Raw genomic sequence first — 23,786 nt, 5'->3', positions numbered from 1 at the left:
TCCATGCAGGGAGCCTGATGTGGGATTCGATCCTGGGTCTCCAGGATCACACCCTGGGCCAAAGGCAGGCTCTAAACCGCTGAGACACTCAAGGATCCCCAATATATATATTTCTACATATATGTTTATTTCTATATTTTTCTGCACATATACTAAAAGTTGTAATTTTTCTGATCCAATCTAACTGGATTTATTCTAGTTTTCCCATTTTCTGAGTTTATAACTCCCTTTTCAACAGCTAGAAATCTGACTGCCATTATTTTTAGTGTGTTTTCTCATATGACAAGTCCCCGTACATAGTCAATCTCCAGTTTCCTCCTTCCTGGCCCACTGCTGCCGATGTTCTCACTTCACTCAGGCTCTAATAATGTGCACCCGGGGGCTACACCACCCTCCCCACCCCTGCCGCCTCCTCACTCTGCCCCATCTAAGAGCTGTAGGATTGACATATCTGGGAAGGGAAGGGGAGAAAGAAGTAAAGAAAGAGGAGGCCTGGTTCATAATCTTTATGGAAGGTAGCACAATATAATTAACCCTTTGTCGTATGTATTTCCCAACTAGAACATCAACTCTGCAAAAACAGGCAACTTTTTTTGTCTGGTTACTAAAAAATTTGAATTCTTGGGAGGTAAGCAGTGGATATTTGTTTCTTCTGCAGGGTTGAAAGAAACCATGACACTTACTTTTCTTTCAATTAGTAAGACTTGAGTCTCTGTAACAATGCAGATAGCATTAAGTTTAATTGCTTATTTCATATTCAAACAGCTTATTTGAGACTTGTAGAGGCATAGTTTTAAATTCTCACACTGTAATTATGTCAACTTTGGAGTTACTGCCACCAGGGTAAAAAATACTTCTCTGTGTTTAGTGATAATAACTTATTATCTAAACTTTTTCAACGAGATTTTATTTATTTGACAGAGGGAGAGAGTGTGCACGCACAAGGAAAGGGAGCAGCAAGCAGAGGGAGAAGGAAAAGCAGGCTCCCTGTGGAGCAGGGAGTCAGGTGTGGGGCTCCATCCCAGGACCCTGAGCCAAAGACAGATGCTTAACCAACTGAACCACCCAAGCATCCCTATTTAAACTTTTAAGAGTAATGTACCCATAACCATGACGCTTCCCCCAAAATATTTTTGGGTGTATAGGTTTATAAGTCAGCCACTGTAATGTTCAGAAGTTGATTCAATTGAAGATTGCACTTAAGTTACGTAGTTTACGTATTTTCCTTCCTCTATGTGATATAGACATTGCCATTTTGATGGGATTGTAGCAAAGAAAACTGATTTAAATATAAATTATCTTCTACCTGTCAAGGAGATAAATAATTCATTACATGAAGAGGTTGGTTTATTTATCTTCCTGTTTCCTGGTACAATATCTTCCAGAGGGACATACTTTTGATTTGGAGACGATCTGCATGCTACAGCATGTGCTATGTGATACGTTAGTTGCTAAGGTAACTGTATTTTCCTGAAAATACCAAACTAAACAGGAGCCTGAATCATCAGTGTGCAATTTGCAGCTATTACATTCATTGAAATTTTCCTTAGCATTCAAATAAACACATAATGCTTAGATCACTGTGGGCCCTTTCTCTGACCTCTTCTACTCTGGCTTTGACATTTAGAATCATAATCACAGAGCAGTCAATTACACATAGAGGTCAAAATATTTTCTGAATTAGAACTGACATAAATTCTCAAGTTCCACTAGTTAGGGAATATGTGATCTCCATTGGACATATCTTTCAATCTCTGTGCATTCGAATTTGCTAAGCAAAATTGCAGAAGAAATTAGATTGCAGGGCATCTAAGAGGTGAAACTTCCTCTCAGAGCCTTAACCTGTTTCTGTAAACAAACTGGAACTTCAAAACAAACTCTTTAAACAATCTTACTAAAATAATAGCTCTGTGATTGATAGCTACGCGTAGGTATTAAGTCATTTGAAAGTAATGCATCTGAAAGCCTTTATTTTTTTCCTGTAATTGCTCTGAAAGTTTTTATTTTTTCCTATAGCTCATATATTTCCTTAGACTCTTCATTCTACCCATTAGCAAGTTTGTTTTAATATGTCTTTTATTCAATGAAGCAATTTAATAAGATACATAGAATTTAACAAGTTTGGTGACAGTATTCATGAAATTGATAAAAAAGACACATTGTTAACTTGTTTCTATCATATAATTCATACCTTAAAATGCTTAATATCTCTCTTATAGCTTTCTTTGTTTCCCTGTGCAGTTTTTATGAGGAATTTCAACTGCACTTTGAAACCATAGAAATACATATTTTTTAATAGATTCAAGTGTAAGAGAGAACAAAATGACCTTTTTTTTTTTTTTTCTAAAAAACCAAATTTTTTTTCGGGAACAAGAGCCACCTGAATCAGAGATTTCCACTGTCTCTAGAGTCATGTGGTCAGAATTCAAATGCAGCTCAGCCGTCTGTCTACAGTTGGAGCTGGGCTAGCCAGTGAAAGTATTCATTTCCTCATTAGTACTTTGGGGATCATAATAATGTCTACTTAGGATTGTTGGGGGATTCAATCAGATGCTCTCTATAAGGAAATCAACAGGATGCTTGACACAAAATAAGTGCCTAGTAAGTGTTACCTGCTATCATTTCTATTATCATTCTGAAGTGCATTAGAATGAGAAATCCATTAATTTTTTTTCCCCATATGTTGGGTATAATGTTTGAGCCTGGGGCACTGCAGATTTCATCAAGTGGTATTTTTAGCTTCTGATACATGATAAACTTTATCTCAGAGCACCTGATGAGGCATCTTTTGGTGAAAGGTCAAAACCAGTTTCAAAAGGAAATAAGGGTTTCAACCCAGTTCATGTTTGAGAGTAAAGAGTGGCCCCTCCTTTAACCCACAAAGCTTTCTAGTTTAAATTCGTTTGTTAAATACTCCCAAGTCTTCGTCAAAATGGAATATTTGAACATAGGTTGACATTTACTTGATGACTCACACTGCTCCTTATGAACTTCAAGCAAAGCGTTGCAATCCAGCATTGCCCTTAGGGATTTCTGAAATACATGGGCAAGTCTGCCCTGGGCAACGGTGATTTTCTATTTGGTGTTTTTTGGAGTCCTTCCTCATTGTCAGATGTCATTTCTTTGTCTTTAGCAGTTCTGACCCTATCTCATCTGCAACAGAGTAATATGGAAAGAGACCATGTTGCCAAATGAAGCAAAATGTCCAAGCAAGTAGAACATGTGATAAACTTACAAACAGTAATAAACCAGTTGAACCCAGGATAGCTGCTCTGTTACCTGTAGGGATTCTGTGCCAGAAGGTTAGAGTTTGGAATAATTCTATCAACCACCTAAATGAGACAGTTGACAATTAAATGTAGAGAGGTCTTGGGTGACTTGAATATATAGATGGGATATTTGATTAATGTGTCGTTTCGTGGGGAGGCTGCAAATGCTTGTCGATTCTGCTCTCAATCGCTTGGAATGAAAGTGAGTCATGTATGTTGCATAATCAGTTTCTCTTGTGAGCCACACCAGTTCCTCAGAAATGGTTTCACCTGCTTCCTTTAGATATTAATCTAATTATTATTTTAATTACATTTATAGTTTCTGCACTTTGACTTAGACTGCGTAGTATGATGCAAAAACTAGCTCATTGGAAGCCCCTTTTAAATTTTCTGTTGATAGGAGATGCCTGGGTCGCTCAGTGGTTGAGCGTCTGCCTTTGGCTTAGGGCCTGATCCCAGGACCCTGGGATCGAGTCCTGCATCAGGCTCCCCGCAATGAGCCTGCTTCTCCCTCTGCCTGTGTCTCTGCCTCTCTTTCTGCGTCGTCTCTCATAAATAAATAAATATAATCTTAAAAAAAATAAATTTTCTCCAATAAATAAATAAATAAATAAATAAATAAATAAATAAATAAATTTTCTCTTGATAAAGGAACTTCTCTTATGGTTTTATCGATTAGATTCTTTGTCAGTTGAAAACATTACCTGTAGAAGGTTTGTTGTATTTCAGCTCAGGAACTCCTTTTTGTTTCAGATGTATAATTTTACATTAAGTCTCCTATTTTCATCCTTTTGGAAATGAAAATTTGAAGATGTACTCTCTCTGACTTATATATCACTCAAATACATTGACTACTTATTTTATCACATCTGTTATTTTTGATACCCAAGATGTTGTTTAGTTGATTCAATATTTCTATTTATTTCAATGTCCTCAGAGGCTAATTAGTTAATTAATGAAACAAGCATCCATTATGGTCTTCTTGTTAATCATTTTTATATCATTAGTAGCCAGTAAAACGCCTGGAATACATTAGATGTTCTATACATGTTCATCAGTAAATAAATAAATGAATGGTTGTTGATACCAGGCCTAATGTTAACTTGGTTGTGACATCATGAAGAACTTGATGGAGAAGTTTTGTTGCCGTTTTTGTGGTGCTATTTTTTGGCTAATCCATCAGTTTATTCACTTGTCTTTTTGTAATTGGTTGAAGTTTTACAGGATATGATTATGTCATTAGGGAGGAATACAGAAAGGCCCTAGATCCATCTGGCTCCCCCATTGTATGTCTAGTACCTCCCTTGGTATCAGTTACATGATAGATGCTCAATAAGTATTTCTCTATTTACTAGATGGATTGATTCAGAATTTCTTATAATGCAATGATGAATGAACAAGTAGAATTTTAATTTATGTGCTTCTGATGAGAGCTACTGGTAACATTTACCAGACTGCTTATGTCCCATTGCAAGCTCATTATCTTTGTGAATTCTATGTGGGAAGACAAAGATCAACTATAATTTTTTAAAAAGATTTTATTTATTTATTCATGAGGGACACACAGAGAGAGAGGCACAGACATAGGCAGAGGGAGAAGCAGGCTTCCCACAGGGAGCCTGGTGTAGGACTTGATCCCAGGACCCCAGGATCACGACCCAAGCAGAAGGCAGGCACTCAACCACTGAGCCACCCAGGCACCCCAAAGATCAACTATAATTGTCTTCAGTACTGCAAGGTAACTATGAAATATTCCTTAGCTATCTCAGGCTACTTCAAGTGTATGGAAGGAGAGTATGTCCTCACCTACAGACCCAGTCATTAAGACATTAAGACAGTCTCAATCTTAGAACACACTCCCTGTCCAAAAGTCTAGTCATTTCTACTAGTGTTTCATGTATTTAAGATATACCATGTAAGAATATCATTTTTGATGACCATATTCTTCAATCAAGTATGAAAACTATTTTCTTAAAGACCATCACTCAGGTGTTATTCACGAGATGTCAATCTTACAGCTTACACATCTGATGCAAATTTACGTACTTTCAAGTTACAGAAGTCCTCAGTGCCTTTCTTACTTACTTATTCAAAAAATGACTGGTAAAGTATGTAGATGTGTGAAATAATAGATTTCAAAACAAATCATCCCCTTGTTGTTCGCTACTTTTTGTCCCAACTAAAAATTTTAAGACTAACATCTGGTTCCAGTCTAACAGGTCCAGGGTTTCTTCCTCACAACCATGTTGCTTAAAACTTTTTTGTTAGATGATTACTAGGAATGATGGAGAGAAAATTTGTACAAATAATATATCCATAGGGTATATGAGGGTAGGACAAAGTACTAACAATAATATATATTATAGGGGTGCCTAGATGGCTCAGTCTGTTAAGTGTCTGCCTTTGGCTCAGGTCATGATCCCAGGGTCCTGGGGTTGAACCCTGTGTCAGGCTTCCTGCTCAGCAGGGGCCCTGCTTCTCCCTCTGCCCCTCCCCCCACTCATGCTCACGCTCTCTCTCTTTCTCTCAAATAAATGAATAAATAAAACCTTTGAAAAGATAATGCAGATTACAGGAGCTGGGAGACAGTGAAAAAGGCATGGAGAGAGACTTTTCTGAACAAATATATACTGAGTGCTTACACTGTGTAGGCACAGGTACTTGTGGTGCAGGCTGAAAAGTGGATCCCACACCCTAATCCCTGGAACCTATGAACAGTACATTATATGTCAAAAAAAAGGGGGGGGGTCTGTAGATGGGACTAAATTAAGGATCCTAAAATGTGGAGTTGATCCTGGATTATCTTGGTGGGCCCAATGTAATCACAAGTGTCCTTATAAGAAAGAGACAAAGGGAGATTTGATAGAGAAGCAGTGTGTGAAGACAGAGCAGAGGGAAATTTGAAGATGGTGGCCTTGGAGACTGGACTGCTGCAGACACAAGCCAAGGGATGTCAGCAGCCTTTTCTTGAAGACTGAAGAGGCAAGAAATAGACACTTCCCTAGAGCTTCCAGAAGGAACGCACTCTGCCAACATCTCGATTTCAGTCCAATGATATGGATTTTAGACTCCAGCCTTCAGAATTTTGAAGTAAAAAAAATGTTCTAAGTCACCAAGTTTGTGGTAATTTGTAACTCAGCCTCACGAAACTAATACAGTACCTACAGTTGTTTCAATTTAAGAGAAAAAAAGAAGACACAAATCTTAGTCTTCATTTACTAAGTGTATGACTGTAAATGGGAGGGGAGATATCTGTACCTACTAAGCAACTACTACATGCCAGGCATGTGGACAATTTTATTCACATTGTCTTAATCTTCACAACTCCATTGTTTTTGCTGGACCAGCCTCCACATTTTTAGTTCTAATTTTTATACTGGTATAAACTTTAACTTATAGCCAATATTTTTTGGACTTTTCCATGCAGTGGTTTGAAATTAAATGCAAAGTTTAGTGTGAATACTGTGAAATTGACTACTGATAGCATTTACCACTAGGGTACATGTTGTCCAATCTTTTGTTCTTATTCAAAGTAGCCATACTTACTGAGTTTCTTGTTATTTTGACCTTTAAGCTAAGATTGTCCTAAAGGTATCATTTACTCTGTCGATAATAAATTTAGGGAAAATCTAAGAGACACATCTTAGCCTTCATAAGAAGAAATTATTTTCATTTGCCATCACGTGACCAACTGCAGTTAATCTGTAAAAGCCCAGGAAAAAGTAGAATTGGTAGGAAACCATCACCCAAAAGAGTAACCCACGAAACCTCGGGGTTTGGAGAGGATGAGGTAAAAAACCAAGCCTGGGGGTACCTAGGTGGCTCAGTGGCTCAGCATCTACATTTGGCCCAGATTGTGATCCCAGAGGTCCTGGGATCAAGTCCCGCTTCGGGCTCCCTGCAGGGAGCCTACTTCTCCCTCTGCTTATGTCTCTGCCTCTCTCTCTCTCTCATGAGTAAATAAATAAAACCTTAAAAAACAACAACAAAAAAAAAAACAAGCATGGTAGGTAACACGTGTTTTCATTAGCTACTTTGGTGTGCTGTTCTGATAGTTCTCCTGAGAACACTAACCCCAGAGGTAGTTGCCATAGACTTCTCACGCCAAGGGACTAACAATGACTGTCCTAAGCGTACACACTGGGCAAAGAAAGATCAGAACTTAATATGATTTTCCAGCTGTCATCAACATGGCACTACAGGCTCACCACCTCCCTGTTCCACCACACACACCTATTCCAATAGCTTTCCTTCTCCCAGTGGTTTTCTCCCATATTTGTCTCTTATGTCTTAGAATCTTTATTTCCTTTGTGCAGTGAGACACACAGAAGAGAGAGTTCTATGGCCATCTCTCCAGGGCAGAGATTAGACATGCATATCATGGGTACCCAGCTGTCTCATTACTGTTAAATCTGTGGGACCCACTGTTATTCTTATTGAGTAGCTAAGATTGATCTAGCTCCATAAGAACCTGCAGGCTTCAGGAGGCATCTGACCACTTGTTTGTCACCTGCGTATACCCTGATATTCCTCCCTCTACTGATTCTGGAAACCTGGAGATAGCATTGGGAGATAGCATTGAATCCTGTGATTTTGTTTTTTTTTCCCCCCCTCTCCCTTAACATCTGATTTGCTGCATTTTTTGTGCAAATGTCAAATTGGTTAGAGGAAGAGAAACTTTCCTTTAGTCCTACCTTCAAAGCTCAAAAGTTAATCTTAACCAGACTGAAGCACCTGGACAAGGAAATGAGCACAATATCCAAGTCAAGTCAAACAGACTTCCTTAAGAATGTGAACCTGGGGTAGACTCTCCTAAAGTCTAAATAAAACAAAGCAGGGAAACTGGTTGATTTCAAGAAATAGTCAAATAGTCAAATGGTCTTAGTCCCAGTCTCTATTTTAGCATTTAAAGTTTTAAATTTAACAATTTTATTTTGTTCAAGTTAGGCAAAGTCCATTCATCTTGCTTATCAGCAAAACCCTTAATCAACTCACCTAACTTGCAGATTATTAGGGAAAAAAAATAATGTATGCAAAGCATTGAGCATGGTAACTGGCAGAAGCATTTGATGAACATAAACTGATATTATTAAGGGTGATGGTGAAGATCAAATCAGAATGATGCATACAGGTGCTTTGTGAAAGTTATAAATGCCAGTTATTATAACTTTGCCATTCTCACCCTGAGAGGGAATACTCAATGATACTCGATCTATTCAAATGATAAATTCTTGTCCCTTGAATTCATGTGGTTTTACTGTTGTACTATTCACTCCATTACATTAGAACTTATTGTACTTGTTCTTTCTCTTTAGGTAAACAGTGGTAATGTGTTCAGATTAATCCAGTTGGAATTAATTAAATTAGCCTATTGGAAAAATAACATATTCTAGGTGCATTTCTGAAGACTCCATCTCAACGTTAAACATTTCCTTAAGAAATTAATAAAATCAGCTGCTGGTTGGTCTCATCTGACCATCTGGGTTTCCACACTAATTGCTGCTGATGAGTTGCTCTTTCTGTTGAATTTTTTAAGTTCAGTTCGAGGTAGCATTTTGTTTTTTTATCATTCATGCTTCAGTTCACACTCACACATTAGAATTCGAGCAGATTCAGAAAAATTAGCCAGGGCATAATTCCAGGGGATGTCCAATATACTTTCATTAGAAAATAGGTTTAGACCTTAAAAGTTAACTATTTCTAGATAAACTTAATTAAAAACAGATACAGCCATTAAATAGAAGAAGTAGAATTCCAGGCCTGAGCTCTTGGTGTAATCAGTGGATGGCTACGATCTCTTTCTTGCCTAGATACAGCAGGTGTGGCCCCATTCAGTAGACACATTAGCAAACGTTTTATGAGTGGTTCTGTGCTCTACCATTGATATTGCTGTTCTAGAGAAAATACAAGACATACGAAAGAAGTTAGGAATTCTGGAGTCATAAGACTTAGTTGAAGGTCCAGCTTCACTATCTATTAAACACCATATCTAATATTCTTCAGCTGACAATTAAGGAGGCTAATGTCCTGCCTGCCACTCAGGGAGATGCTGGGATCAAATACGGTCTATGAGAATGCTTGGTAAATATCTAGAGATTATTGGTTATGATCATTTTGAGAGATGGGAATTGAAGAGTTTATACATTAAGAGGGCATTATCAAATGCAAGGCAACATTTTGCCATCGAGTGCGAGATTGGTGGTATGGATACTTCGGGAATCATTCACAACCCGGACTAGAGTTTCATGGAGCCAGTGAAACTTTAACTGATATTTTTCCTGTCTCAGTAAATATCCCCTTGGAATCACATTTCATGTTCTCTCTCTCAAACCCATATCTGATCCATCAGAAATCTTATTGGCTTTATTTTCAAAACACATGTCAAGTCTGTGCATGTTTCCCTCCCTCCGCTGTTAAAATCTTGGTCCCAGTTTCCATCATATCACACCTGGTAATATGCAGGAACTCAACTGGCCCACCTGCATTTGCTTTTGGATCTCAATGAATTATTCTCACAATAGCTAGTGATTCTTATTTTTTAAAAGATATTATTTATTTATTTGCTAGAGAGAGAGAGAGATGGAGAGAGAGCATGAGCAGAAGGAAGGGCAAAGGGAAAGCAGGCTCCCCACTGAGCAGGATACAGGGCTCTCCCCAGGACCCCGGGATCATGACCTGAGCCTAAGGTAGACACTTGACCAACTAAGCCAGCCAGGTGCCCCACTAGTGACTCTTAAAAACACACATCTTTCATAGCACTCTCCTGTTCCCAACTCTCTGATGGCTCCCCACACACTTGAGATAAAGTGAAAATGCTTAGCGAGGGCTGCTGGCTCCCGGCACCTGCCCAGCACCTGTCTCTGCAGCCTCATCCCCCACTCCTCCCGCCTCCGTTCCCAGCTCCTGTGTCCTCCTGAGACTCCAGCTCCTCAAACCGGTCTTCGTGCTGGCTGTCCTTTGTGGCCTGAACCTAGAACTCTACCTCAAGGTGAATATAGAGACACCAATACAAAAAATAATTCTAGGTAAATTGTGAAAGGCTAAACAGTTTGCAAGAGGAAGAACAATGAAGAGTCCAGAAAGCAATATAATACCTTCATCACTTTGGGTAAGAAAAATCTACAAAATAAGACACACACCAGAAATGCTAAGGGGAAAGGTTCCAACCTGGAGCTCATTGAAATGAGGAACTTGGACCGCTCCATAGACACCATGAAGGGAGTGCAAACCATACATCACTGAACTATATACACTTTTGTGCACTCCTCTCTATGTGTTTTATTTTACACACTCTCACATGTATAAGGGCTGTGAACTTAGAAGAGTGGGAGGTGGAGAGAGAAGGGAGAAGGTAGACGGAGAGGGTACAGGACCCACAGGTCTCCTTAAAGCAGAGGGGAGGAGGGCATGCTGGGGGCCACAGAGGCAGACGTGGATGGGTGCAGAGACTGCGGGGTGGGGGCACCCCCGGATCCAGCCCTGTCTCCACAGTGTCTGGAGTTGGGCCAACAGACACGTTGCTGGCCGGCCCACCTGTGGCACATTACTTTGAAAGAACTCAAACTCTCTATATTCATTATTCTCTTCAACATGTGCCTCCTGACATATCAGAACGTCTTGATGGCTTTATTAAAAAAAAAAAAAAGTAAAAGTACATTACAAAACGTTGAGCATCATCACATATGGTGTCAGCTTTTCCCTGCAGGAGTGACCAGAACAAAAGTACATGCTCATGAGCTCTGATTAAAATATGAGATGATAATCCCACAATGCTGTTTTTCCCTGCCGTCTAATTAGTTCGAGTTTTACAATCTTTGGCACACGTTTGGAACAGCTAGTCGTTTAAACTAAATGAACAACGAAAACCATCCTTGGCCTTCTCGTAAGCTTGGGCTGAGAAGACCTCAGTGTTTCACACCCATCCGGACTTGGGCTTTACCATAATACCAACATGAATACAAACGTTATACCAAACGTGGTCACCTTTCCCTAAAGTCAAGAATTTCCATTTGTTACTTCTGGAAATAAACTCAGCATAGTTTCTAGGTATCTCGACTGTGCTTTAAAACAAAGGCAACCCGTTGTAAATATTTAGCCAGTAATTATTAAATAGATCAGCCCAGCGTGAGTGTTCCAGCTGGAGGAGAAGAACAGATTTCTTGCTGCTCATGTTACTGTATAAACCATTCTTTAAATAAGGCTGAGAATAATGGCACTGATTATTTCTGCTCCTGGGATTCATTACATTCGCACAACACGTTTGCCAGCTGAAGTCCACGTTAGGTCAGAACTCGAAGAATGTCTGCAGTTACAGTTTTCGGGCCATTTCCAATGCCTGAAGTTTCATTTGTAGACCTGAATAAAGGGGAATAATCCCTTTGCAAAGTAAAAAATAAATTATAGATACAGCGGCTTGGTGACTCGATAAGTGGAGTAGGTCTACTTCATTTGCCAGGGAGAGGGCTCCCTTGCAAAAATGATAAATTTTCCTTGCCTTGATTCCTGATCACAATCTTGATTTCTCTGTGTTCAAATATCAATATTCAAGTGCAAACATGAATACTGTTCTCTAAATAACTTTATCTCTGCAAAGTACTTTTTAATGTCATCGTTATATGTGTTTCCTAAAAATAGTTATTAGAAGTCTAATGCTAAAGATAATTTATCTATCTGCCCATAGGAGTACCTACCTCGGAAACTCTTTAAAATATAAAGACCATAAAATAATGAGGTTAGGGGGTACAATTTATTGTTATTATTACACTTCTCATATGAATTTATAATTTTGAAGTACACACATTCTATGGGTTTTTTAATAATTATTTCTTAATAATTGATCATCAATAATTAATAATTTATTAATAAATTAATTTTATTTCTTAAAACTCACCAAATACAGTAGTTACTACATTTATTGACTTTTTTCTTGCTGTTGATGTTTTTAATAATTAAACTGTCCTTGTTCCATTCTGCTTTCCCAGAACTTTCCTCATTATCCAAACTTAAGAAATTACATTTGAATTTAGACTGTGCCCCTCAAGAAGCATCCCCTCTTTCCTCTCCTATGACATATGACCACCCCAAGAGATAGGAGTCAAATCTTCTAAACACTTGATCGTATTGTAAACATGTTTCCAGTTGACAGTTATTTTGTTTATTAAACTATGAATTTAAAACAGATGCAGTGGGATGCCTGGGTGGCTCAGTGGTTGAGCCTCTGTCTTCAGCTCAGGGCGTGATCCCAGAGTCCTAGGATCGAGTCCCGCATGGGGGTCCCCACATGGAGACCGATAAATAAATAAATAAATAAATAAATAAATAACATCTTTAAAAATAAATAAAATGACCCTCTGCCTCATAAAATTCACCTTGTAACAAAAAAGAAGGAGAAACTCAATATCCACTTCCACAGCACAGTATAACCTGCTATTCATCTAACCCGGTTGCGTTGTCCAGCACTTGAAAAAAAGAGAATGTGTAAGTGGCTGAATAGAACTCACCACTCCAGCATAGAAATAACTCAAAAAGACAGAAGTAAAAACCAAAGTGCATATGATGCATCTCAGTGTTCAAAACACTTCTGCGGCCATTACATTTTTAACATGCAGCACATGGCCGTGTTCTTACATGACTGGCATCACATGCAGACAAGGCTCGCCTGCGAATAGTCCTCTTGGCAGTAGGAAGAATACAGTAAGAAAAGGGGATGGGATATGTTGAAAGTGTTGAAAGGGTGACGTAGTCATACCACTCCCCAGAGGATTTCACTGAAGAGATTGAGTTGGTTTGGGGAGCCACGAAGGTGAGCCAGTGTATCAAAGCCTCTCTTCTTGCCTTGGCTGAGTATGAACACAGACTTCAGGGCTCCTCTGACCCATGAGGGATCTTAGTTTCTGTTGGGAAGACAAGACCCATAAGAGCAGCAGAGAGCTGCCAAACTGAAGCCTTTCTCCCTAGTACCTGCGTGACTTCACTTGTCAAATGTGGAAATTAAAAAGGAGCAAAAGAGGCCTTGCCTTGTGCATACCCTTGCCTTTCAGTGCTTTATATTTGCCTTATCCAACTTTTCCTCCAGACAGTAAGCTCTTCAACCAATGGGTTGTAAAGTCTCAAAGCTTAGCATAGGGCCAGTTCTAAGTATTTAGTATTCATCTGAATTAATAGTGAATGAGATTTTAAAGAAAAGTGAACATAATATTAAAATAAGTATATTAATATAATTGGATTAAGGGAAAAGGCAATCGGCATTCAAGACATACCCATAAATCCATAAAAACATAGAAAAATGACTATTTTTATACTTTTAATAATTTCGTATAGTCAATATAATAATTACAAAATGTGTTATTCACATACGTTATTATAAAATTCTTTTCTGTCTCTTATATTTATCTTAGTAATATTAAATAATAATTTTCCTATACTTAATAATATAGCAAATATGAAAATACAAAGTAAATATAAAATATAATATTTTGAACTATTTTAGTAAAGGCTTTTTAAACCCCAAATCATAATTTATCCCCCATGAAAAGGAATATGGCAATATTTTTCTAAATTATATGTTCATTACTTTTTAAAAAACTAATAATATATCTTACTGCAACATGTAACTAAAATGTAATGTAAATAAAAATGTAAATAAAAAATGTTAGATTTTTTTCCATGCTCAGTCTACAAACCAGTCTTCAGACTTCAAAAGATATTTTATTTGTGTATTCATTTGCTTTCATTTGCTCAGCTCAAGAGCATTATTTATTTTTTATTGAAGTATACCTGACATACAATGTTATATTAGTTTCAGGAATACAACATAGTAATTTGACAATTCTATATATTATGCAATGCTTACCACTGATAAGTGTAGTTACCAACATCCCCCTATTTCATTATCTCCTTACCCTTTACGCTCCTCTCTTCTGGCAACTATCAGTTTGTTCTCTATATTTATGAGTTTGTTTCTATTTTTATTGTTTTTTTTTTTTTTTTTTTAGATTACACATGTAAGTGAAATCATATAGTATCTGTCTTTCTCTATCTGACATTTCACTTAGCATAATGCCTTCTAGGTCCACCCATGTTGTCAAAAATGGCAAAAACCTCATTTTTTTTATGGCTGATTTTACTGTGTGTGTTAGTGTGTGTGTGTGTCTGCATACCACATTTTCTTTATCCATTCATCTATTGATGGACACTTAGGTTGCTTCCATATCTTGGTTATTATCAATAATGTGGCAATAAACATAGAGGTACACATATCTTTTTTTTGAATTAGTGTTTTTGTTTTCTTTAGGTAAATACCCAGTAGTAATTACTGGATCATATGGTATTTTTATTTTTAACTTTTTGAGGAACCTCCCTATTGTTGTTCATAGCAGCTGCACCAATTTACATTCCAACCAGAAGTGTATGAGGGTTACCTGTTTCTCCATATCCTTGATAACACTCTTAATTTCTTGTCTTTTCAATACTAGCTGTTTGATTACTGCGAGAAGATGTCTGTTACGGTTTTGATTTGCATTTCCCTCTAGTTTAGTGATTTTTAGAATCCTTTCATGTGCCTCTTGGCCATCTGTTATGTCTCCTTTGGAGAAATGTCTATTCCAGGCTTCTGCCCATTTTTAATTGGATTAATTGGGGGTTTTTTTGGTGTTGAGTTGTATGAGTTGTATTTTGAATATTAACTCCTTATTGAAATTAGCCTCTCCCATTCGGTATGTTGTCTTTTCATTTTACTGATGGTTCCCTTCACTGTGCAAAAGCTTTTTAGTTTGATGTTGTCCCAGTAATTTATTTTTGCTTTTGTTTCTCCTACCTGAGGAGACACATCCAGAAAAATGTTGTTAGGTCAAATATCTGAGAGATTATGCCTATGTTTTCTTTCAAGAGTTTCATGGTTTGGGGGTCATATATTTAGATGTTTAATCCATTTTGAATTTATTTTTGTGTATGGTGTAATAAAGTGATTCAGTTTTATTCTTTTGCATGTAGCTACCAGTTTATATTACCGAATTAATAGAAAGTACAGTGTTTGGGCTGTTAAAAAAAAAAGGTTTAACAATAATACCCATAGTTGTGAGGGTGCAATGAAAGATATCCTTAGCATTTTAAATGGTAGAGCCATTTAGGGAGCAACATGATAGTAAGAATCAAGAATAGTTAAAATACTGATTATCAGGTTAATCCCATATCTGGGTATTGAACCTAGGACAATAATATAAGATTTGGAGGGGAAAAAAAAACCTCAAAAATATACTCATTGAGGTTTTGCCTGGGTGGGTTAGTAGATTAAGCAGCCAGCTCTTGATTTCAGCTAAGGGCATGATCTCAGGGTCCTGGGATAAAGCCCCACATTGGGCTCTCTGCTCAGTCGGGAGTCCACTTAGCTATTCTTTCTCTCTCTTCCTCTGCCCACCCCAACACTTACACATATGCTCTCTCTTTCTAAAGTAAATAAATGAATTAATTATATATTTAATAGTATAAATATTCACATATAAATATATATATATTTACTATAACACTAGAAGAAAGGGGAATGAAAGCAACTTAAATGTCCATTTATAGGAATACAAGTTACTTATGGTGCATCACAATAGTACAATATTAGGCAACTTTGGAAGATGAGAAATATGAAATACATACAGCGATAGAGAATGTCTGTATGCTATTCTAGTAAGAAAAGCAGAGATTAAAGCTGTGACCACATTGAGATGGCAATGATGTAAATACAAAGCTTGCTTAATGCCAGAGTCCAGAAGGGTTTGGGCAGAGAGAATAGTTTTATTATTTAAGCTACTACGGCTGTGAGAAAACTCTCTCTTTCATTAGAACTGTGTTCATGTTGCTAGAAAGTTGATTAAAACAGCATGCATACCTTTAAGGAAAAAGGAGGGAAACCTTCCTGTGCTTTCTTCATCATGTGTAACAGTTGTGACAGAAATGACAGTCGCATAGGCATGGGGTAGATGTCAGGAACCTAAGTACCCTCTGTGATCTTGGGCATGCCTCCCTGCACCCCAGTTCACAGATCTGAAAAGTAAGACGGTTTCACAAGGCATCCCCTAAAGAATATCTATAGATAATTTCTCTTCCCAATCAGGTTTGTATGTATTCTCCACAATTCTTCTTTGACAACACCACTGTATTCTTTTGTTTTTGTAGGGAAGTACGGTGTATAGGAAAAAATATCTGTTATGCCGTCAAATGATTATGAATCTTGAGGATGTCAATCCAGCAAAAACAACGTCTTAATAGGACTGAATGTTGTCAATAAGAGCTGCAAAATAAGTTGGAGACACGTGTCAATCTGCCAGACAAATGTGCATGTGGCGTATTAATCATAAAACCACTCTGCAAATACCCCAAATCAGGTTAGAGTAGGTAGGTTTAATTGTTCTCATTCTTTTATAAAGCAAAGACATTGATGCCAAGTTAAATTTATTCTGGAACAAGGGCATGAGTGCATCTCAGTTCTATTTAACGTATACCATACCAAGAAAAGGCACCTTTCACCACTAAGAACGTTAAGTTTAATTAGGACAAATATTTATTGCTTAAGTTGAATGTCTGGTTCAACCTAAAAATGTTCTCTAATAGCATTATAGCCTAAAAATCTTTTATTTTTAGTTGTAACATGCAATTTATAGTTAAAATGTTGTTCTCTTTCCTCTGAAATATGTGATAACTGTTATGATTCACTTTTTCATTGTCTGAACATAACGCAAAAATATAGTTGAGAATTCATAAATACGTGTATGTATGTGTATATACCTGACAAGTACCTATATACTTATGTGCATGTTTTACATATACTTGAGATAGGATCATTTTTAAAGGAACTAAAGAGGTTGGGAATGAAATATTTAAAGAGCAGCTTTACCAAACTTCCATTTTCTGTCATATTCATCTAAAGTGAAGTCAAAATTGATCACTATCTTTAGCCAAATAAATTTAGATGAAATATAACCATCCTTTAAAATATGTCTCCTAAGTGAAAGGTGAACAACAAAAAGTCTTTTCATCAATTTTAGGTACAGAATGTGCTAGAGAACAATTCTTGGATTAGCATGATTATAGTCTTTCATTACGAGTCAGAGTTGATTAATGTCTCCTAAAATTCCATGTTAACCTAAACCCTTTGGAAAATCATAATTCTTAAATGGAACCCAAATGAACCTATTCAATGTCCTTTCTGAATAACCCTTATCAAGAAATTTTGACAGCACTATATTTAGATAATACTTTGTAATTCTACATTGAATTACTTGGAAAAAATTGGTCCTTTCTTTTTCTTGAGGAAAGTGTTTAAACTTCTATAATGGTTGTCAATCTTAAAAACATTCTGTTTTCTGATCTTATAGGTGAATTATGATGGTTAATTTAAATTCTTAATTATACATTGTGTATTATAATTTTCTAATGGAAATTTCTAGTAATTTCTATTATTAATCTATTATGATGCATTCATTTTCACCATTTACTAAACACTATATACATCAGCATGTACTATAAATCATTCATTTACAAATGAATCTTTGTTGCTATGTAATTTATATAGCATATGATTTCTGTATAAGGTGTAATTCTATTACCATAAAATTAACCTTTTTAAAGTATAAATTCAGTGGATTTTGATATATTTATAAGACTGTACAACAATTACCACTATCTAATTCCAGAATATTATCACCCTGAAAAGAAATCCTGAACCTCTCAGCAGTCACTTCTTATTGCCCTACCCCCTAGTTCTTGGCAATCAATATCTATTTTATATTTTTATGGATTTTTCCCATTCTAGATATTTCATATAAATCTGATTATACAATATGTATTTTATATCTGGCTTCTTTCACTTTGCATAGTGTTTTCAAAGTTTATTCATGTTGTAGCATATATCAGCAATTCATTCATTTTTATGGCTGAACAATATCCCTGTGCATGAATATATCCACATATTGTTTATCCATTTATCAGTTATGGACATCTGAATTGTTTCCATATTTTGTCTACTGTGAATAATGCTATGGACATTCATGTTTAAGCTTTTATGAAAACATGTTTTCAATTCTCTTGGATATATATTTGGGTGTGGAATTGCTAAGACATATGGTAATTCTGTTTACCCATTTGAGGAACTGCCTGACTGCTTTCTTTTTCTTTCTCTCTCTCTCTCTTTTTTTTTTTTTTTAAGTAGGCTTCATGTTTAGTGTGGAGCCCAATGCAGTGCTTGAAATCATGATCCTGAGATCAAGACCTGACCTGAGATCCAGAGTTAGCCACTTAACTGAGCCACCCAGGCACCTCAGCTTGACTCTTTTCAAAAGCATTGTTACAGTTTTACTTTCCCACTACCAAATATGATGGCTCCAATTTACATCTTCACTAACACTTGGCATTATCCATCTTTTTGGTTATATGCAACCTAGTAAGTAATATCTCATTATGGTTTTGATTTACATTTCCCTAATGATTAAAGATGGTGAACATCTTTCCTTATGCTTATAGACCATTTCTATATCTTCTTTTGAGAAATGTCTATTCAAATTATCTACTTATTTTTAATTGTATTATTTGTCTTTTTATTGAGTTGTAAGCATTTATTATATATTTTAGATAATAGACTATTGCTGCGCACATGATTTTAAATGATTTTCTCCTATTCTGTGAGTAGTCTTTTCACTTTCTTAATAGTATTGTGTGAAGCACAAAATCTTAAGTTTTGATGATGTTCAGTTAATTTTTTAATTTGTTGATTTTATTTAAAGCATCTTATCTAAGAAACCAAGTCCAAGATCATGAAAGTTTACTCGCATGTTTTCTTCTAAGGGTTTAACAATTGTAGTTTCTACATTTAGGTTTTTGATCCATTTTGAGTTATTTTTTTTGTATATGGTGTTAGATTACAGATTCATTGTTTTGCATGTAGATATCAAATAGTCCCTGCACCATTTATTGAAAAGATTATTCCTTTCCCATTTAATTGTTCTGAAATCCTTATCAAAAATTAATTTCCCATAAATGTATGGGTTTATTTCTGTTTCCAATTCTATCCCATTGATCTAGGTGTCTACTGTTACTCTAGTACTACAGTCTTGATTACTCTAACTTTGAAATAAGCTTTGAAACTGGAAAGAGTGAGTCTTACAAATTTGTTGTTCTTTTCCCAGATCATTGGTTATTCTGAGTCCTTTGCACTTTCATATGAATTTTAGGAAGAATTTATCAGTTTCTGCAAAAATTGCAGCTGAGATTTTGATAAGGGTTGCATCGAATTATTTTGTCAGTTTGTGGATTATTGTCATCTTAACATTAAGTCTTCCAGTCTAGGAACATGAGATAGCTTTCTATTCATATAAGACTTATTTTATTTCTTTTAATGATACTTTATAGTTTTTAGCATATAAACATGGCATTTATTATTAAATATAGTCTTTTATGAAATACATTCCTAAGCATTTTAATATTTTTGATGCTATTATAAATAAAATTGTTTCCTTATTTTCACTTTTGGATTGGCCATTGCTAACATAACAAAATACAATTGATTTTTGTATAGTGGTCTTATATCCTGCAACCTTGCTGAACTCATTTATTAACTCTAATAGCTTGTTGTTATTGATGATGCTTAGTATATTCTGTATAGGAGATCATGTTTGCTGCAACTAGAAAAGAAATTTTACTTCTTTCTTTCCAATCTGGGTATCTTTTTATTTTTTTTCTTCTTCTTGCCTAATTGCCTTCCCCAGAACCTCCAGTACTGTGTTTCATAAAAATTATGAGACTGAACATCTCTTGTTCTGTTTCTGATCTTAGGGGGAAAACTTTCCATCTTTCACCATTAAGTATGATGTTTTTCCAAGGTTCCCTTTATCAGGTTGAGGAAGTTTCCTTCTGTTTCTAGTCTTTAACCATGAGTGGTGTGCAAGGGTTGCAAGTTGTCAGTATAAGAATTCTCTTATAAAACAGTTCTGTTTTAATTATATAACTATACATATAATTCTGTTATTCTACTGCTTAATAGTTACCAAATTTTCCCAGGGGCTTCCAAAATATACAGCAAATTGCTTAATATGAGGTTCATCCCAGTCTAAATCAAGACTATTTGCTTCACTTGTCACATCTCAGCTGATGATCCACTGTCTAGTCATAAGGGAATCCTTACTGTTGCACAAAAGGATCATGTGCTCTCCCTCAACTCTCTGGTTCTGCACAGACTATTACTTTGCCTAAAACACAAATGTCTTTCTTTTCCTGTAAAACTCCTTGTTTTCTTTATGTGTGTCAGTTTTTCTTCATTAGTTATTCATCTTACACCTTCCCAGAGCATGCTTACTCTGTTTATATAATCTCAACTGTATTCAAATAATATGTCCAGTTGTCTAACTTCCAGTAGACTAGAGATTTTCTGATGTGATACTTCTTTTTATTCCTATCATCTAGCATACTAGGTGCTACAGAGTAGATTCCTAAATAAAATAATTTTAGTTCTAATATCATGAGAACTAACCTCTGCACAACAAGAAAACTATAGCTTCCTTATAGAAAAGGCTTAAAAAAAAAAACAACTCATTGACCCATTGCAAGATAATTCATACTTTTGGCATTTATGGATAACTTAATGGGCTTTGAAACACATCCAAGCCACATTTGGATAGAGTTTCAAAGATCTATTCCACTTTCAATTATTAAAGCACCATATTTTAAAAATTAACATCAGTGATAACACAAATTATAAAATAACATCAATGAAAGAGAAGAGAACCATGTGTATGTAATCTTTCTGTAAGGGATCTATAAATCTTGGATATAGAGAGCTTGAACTTAGAACCAAGTTCCACATTTCCATTGCTATTTTATGTTAAATTAGAAACTTCTAAGTCACAATGGCAATATATTAGAGAAGGCAACATGTGTTTGGTGAATCTATGAGATGGCTCCAGATAATAAGAGCATAAGTTATTTTAGGCAGATTACTTATCACAGACTAATTTTCAGTATCATATTAGATGTTAGGACCCAAATATATACCACGGAAGAAGGTATAAGATGGAAATAGAGACAAATAGAGTCCTTATCCAATTTTTATGTTGTATTGCAATAGTAGGTAAAATTATAAAATGTATCTAAGAAAGATCACTGCTTTCTTTCTGTGACAAGTGTAAAAAACATCTAGTATGGGGGGAATCGAATATTAATGTGGAATCATTTACTTTTTTTAAAAGAAATCCTAATGCATATACTCAGAGTAAAATTTGTTATGTTTCCTCCCTGAAGTGATAGATTCAGGTTATCCAAGACAGTTTTGGTATATGATAGTGATTACAATTTGGGCTCTAGAGCCTGGTTACCTGCATTAGAATTCTGGCCTCATCATTTTTTCCCTTGTGACCTATAGCAATATATCTATGTCATTTTTTGCAAAGTGGGGGATAATAATAATTTCTACTGCAAAGGCAGGGTTTTGTTTCTTCGTTTACCTCATATTAGGTTAAAAAGAAAATCATGATGTGCTTAGTTAGGCTAGCGTTTGGCACCTAGCATGTCCTCAACCACAGGGTGACTAAGCAGAGAAGTGGGGAAGAGATCTCTGCACCATTCCTCTCAGACTCCCATGTCCTGCCTGTGCTTTCCAAAGACCACAGACCATAACAAACCAACTACGCCGGATGCCTGGGGGGCTCAGCTGTTGAGCATCTGCCATTGGCTCAGGGTGTGTTCCAGGGTCCTGGGATTGAGTCCTACATCGGGCTCCCTGCGAGGAGCCTGCTTCTCCCTCTGCCTGTGTCTCTGCCCTTCTCTCTCTCTCTCTCTCTGTTTCTCATGAATAAATAAATAAAACCTTAAAAAATTGCCATCTTGGAATTGTGCATCCTACAAGACCCAGTGTATGCTGTTTATACTTGCCATATTTTAGCCATCTGATCAGTGCCTTATCGTTAATGCATTTCTTTCCTTTTGTTAGTTGCAAATTCCTTGAAGATAGAAATAATATAGTTTGCATAACTGAATCTCAGTAGGACTTTAATAGATATTATTGAATTGAAGAAGTACTGTAAGAAAAATACATACTCAGGGGCGCCTGGGTGGCTCAGCCAGTTAAGCATCTGCCTTCAGCTCAGGTCATGATTTCAGGGTCTTCGGATTGAGCCCCACATCAGGCTCCCTGCTCAGAGGGGAACCTGCTTCTCCCTCTTCTTCCTCCTGCCACTCCCCCTGCTTGTGCTCTCTCTCTCGACCCTATGTCAAATAATAAATACAATCTTTAAAAAAAAAAAGATACATACTCAAATACAGAAAAATGCAGAGGAAGGAGTGAAAGATAGCAATATTTGGAAGGATAGAAAATTTCCTTAAAAGAAAGTAACCATATTTTACTATTTTTTTCCATAGCTATATATTTTAAGTTTTTTTAAAACAAATGCTAGGGATCCCTGGGTGGCTCAGTGGTTGATCATCTACCTTCAGCTCAGGATGTGAGCCTAGGGTCCTGGGATCCAGTCCTGCATCGAGCTCCCTGCATGGAACCTGCTTCTCCCTCTGCCTGTGTCTCTGCCTCTCTCTCTCTCTCTCTCTGTGTTTCTCGTGAATAAATAAATAAAATCTTAAATAAATAAATAAATACATACATACATCATCAATATTCTCTTCGTAAAAAAGCGTAAGCTTGTAAAATAAATAATAAAATTTCCTCTTACCACACTCCAAATCCTATCTGCTGAATCAAAAATAACTAATTTTAATAAATCAGTGTGAATTTCACCTAAGCCTTTCCACAGAGAAACACGTATATGTTTCTGTGTGAAATGGGTGTGTAAGTATTAAATAATATAGTAGATTCTTATTTTATATAATTTGGTTCACAGTTTCTGTTGCAATATTCTGTTTTCTGATTCTTTCACTAGAAAATATATCTTGGAGATCTTAATATCCTATAAACACCGAGAGTGAACTTTTCATACATGAATTTTCATACACTTTATTATTTTTTTATAATAAATTTATTTTTTATTGGTGTTCAATTTACCAACATACAGAATAACACCCAGTGCTCATCCCGTCAAGTGCCCCCCTCGATGCCCGTCACCCACTTACCCCCACCCCTCGCCCTCCTCCCCTTCTAGCACCGCTAGTTCGTTTCCCAGAGTTAGGAGTCTTTATGTTCTGTCTCCCTTTCTGATATTTCCCACACATTTCTTCTCCCTTCCCTTATATTCCCTTTCACTATTATTTATATTCCCCAAATGAATGAGAACATATAATGTTTGTCCTTCTCCGACTGACTTACTTCCCTCAGCATAATCCCCTCCAGTTCCATCCACGTTGAAGCAAATGGTGGGTATTTGTCGTTTCTGATGGCTGAGGAATATTCCATTGTATACATAGACCACATCTTCTTTATCCATTCATCTTTCGATGGACACCGAGGCTCCTTCCACAGTTTGCTATTGTGGACATTGCTGCTAGAAACATCGGAGTGCAGGTGTCCCGGCGTTTCATTGCATCTGCATCTTTGGG

This window comes from Canis lupus, chromosome 22 (assembly GCF_048164855.1).
Source record: "Canis lupus baileyi chromosome 22, mCanLup2.hap1, whole genome shotgun sequence".
NCBI lineage: Eukaryota > Metazoa > Chordata > Mammalia > Carnivora > Canidae > Canis > Canis lupus.
The sequence above is the reverse complement of the archived record's forward strand: the minus strand, read 5'-3'. Positions refer to the sequence as shown.